Source organism: Rhincodon typus, chromosome 3 (genome assembly GCF_021869965.1).
Source record: "Rhincodon typus isolate 14 chromosome 3, sRhiTyp1.1, whole genome shotgun sequence".
In the NCBI taxonomy this organism is placed as follows: domain Eukaryota; kingdom Metazoa; phylum Chordata; class Chondrichthyes; order Orectolobiformes; family Rhincodontidae; genus Rhincodon; species Rhincodon typus.
The window spans coordinates 5,201,244-5,203,224 of NC_063334.1; the positions used below are offsets into that span (position 1 = coordinate 5,201,244).

Here is a 1,981-nt window from a genome sequence, read left to right on the forward strand (position 1 = left end):
CAGCTCCTCTGATGCTGCCTGGTCTGCTGTGTTCCTCCAGCTCCACACTGTGTTACCTCAGACTCCAGCATCAGCAGTTCTTACTATCTCTTAACATCTCCATTTCCATGGTGGCTGTAACTTTTCAAAGGCATAATGCCAGCTTTTGCAAGCAGAAATGACAAGGACTGAAAGACCTTAACACAAGGGCAACCAATATCATCAAAGACTCCTTCCACACCGGTTATAAACCCTTCCAATCTCTTCCATCAGGCAGAAGATACAAAAGCTTAAACACACATACCGACAGGTTCGAGAACAGTTTCTTCCCCACTAGACTTCTGAAAGGACCTCTCAAATTTCAAATCTAATGCTGACCTTGCTTTTTGTGCACTTTTTTTGCAGCTGTAACTGTATATTCCTCGCTCTGTTCTATCACTGTATGATCTTTGTATGGTATGATCTGCTTGTACTGCGCACAAAACAGAACTTTTCACTGTACTTATGTACATGTGACAATAATAAATCAAATCAAATCAAAATTTTTGAGATATTTTTGAGCAAAATGACTGTGGCTTAGGTAAAAATGCACCAACAACCTATATCGGTTTGCAGGAAAAACACAAAATACGAAACAAATGTCTTCCAAAACACCAAGCAAGAAGGAAATGCAACAACAATTCTGTGTTGCATGCAGGCCACCAGGAACCAAGTGTAAAATGGGGTGAAGTAAAACACGTCAAAGGAGAAATCAAAAGGCAAATAATCGAAGATTGTTTCACCAGTTAATGATGCCAGAAAAAGCACTCGAGTAAGATAGAAAACCAACCCTGTATGTGCAGGTAAAAAGAAATAAGCTCTGCTGAAAACAAGTCAACTCAGCAAAACACTGTTGAAGGAAACTGGAAAAACTCCGTTCAGCTAACACAGAACCAAGAATCTCCAAAAAACTAGACTGTCAAAGTCAGTGCTCCTAAAGCCACCCACTTTAATGACCACAATCTATTTATAACAGACAAGCGAAAGAGTGAATTGTATATTTTTTAATCTTTAATTTTTGGACTCACCTTTTATTTCTATATGTATGTGTATCTCATTTTATTATCTTTTCTCATGTTTTAGTAACTAATAAACTTACTGTTTCTTTAAATCAAGAAAACATGGTGAAAATAACTCCATTTACAGCATGAATACTTTTGCGAAGACGTATCCATGATGGAAGGGATCCTTTCGAAGTTAACCTTGTTGCGATTAGCTGAGGGTGGAATCGAACCAGTGTATCTCTCCTCAGAAAGGAACATAACCAGCTAACGATATACCATCTGGAAATGTAACAAGTTAGGAACCCTTGCCAGGGAATGGTTATAAAACTCTTGAGAATGGCGAATGACACACAGGTGCTCTGGAATGAGAGTGAGTCACTGCAACTCTAGAACGAGAATGAGTTACAGGCACCCTGGAATGGGAGTGAGATACAGGCGCACTGGAATGGTAGTGAGTTACAGGCGCAAGGGAATGGGAGTGAGTTACAGGTGCTCTAGAATGAAGAGTGAGATACAAGCGCTCTGGAATGGGAGTGAGTTATGGGCACTCTGGAATGAAAGTGAGTTACAGGTGCTCTAGAATGGGAGTGAGTCACAGGTGCTCTTGAATTTCAGTGAGTTACAGGCGCTATGGAATGGGAGTGAGATACAGGTGCACAGGAATGGGAGTGAGTTACAGGCACTCTGGAACGTGGGTGAGTCACAGGCATTTTGGAATGAAAGTGAGTTACAAGTGCTCTGGAATGAGAGTGAGTTACCGGTGTACTGGAATGGGAGTGAGTCATAGGTGCTCTGGATTGGGAGTGAGTCTCAGGCACTCTGGAATGGGAGTGAGTCACAGGCACTCTGGAATGACAGTGAGTTACAAGTGCTCTGGAATGACAGTGAGTTACCGGTGTACTGGAATGGGAATGAGTTACAGGCAATCTGGAATGGGAGTGAGTTACAGGTGTTCTGGA

At 41.7% G+C, this 1,981-nt stretch overlaps 1 protein-coding gene across 1 annotated transcript in view; it reads right to left on the reverse strand.

Annotated features, from left to right (window-relative positions):
- Nucleotides 1-1,981, reverse strand: part of LOC125482846 (serine protease inhibitor Kazal-type 1-like) — a 14,406-nt gene that overhangs the window by 3,754 nt on the left and 8,671 nt on the right. The window lies entirely within an intron of this gene.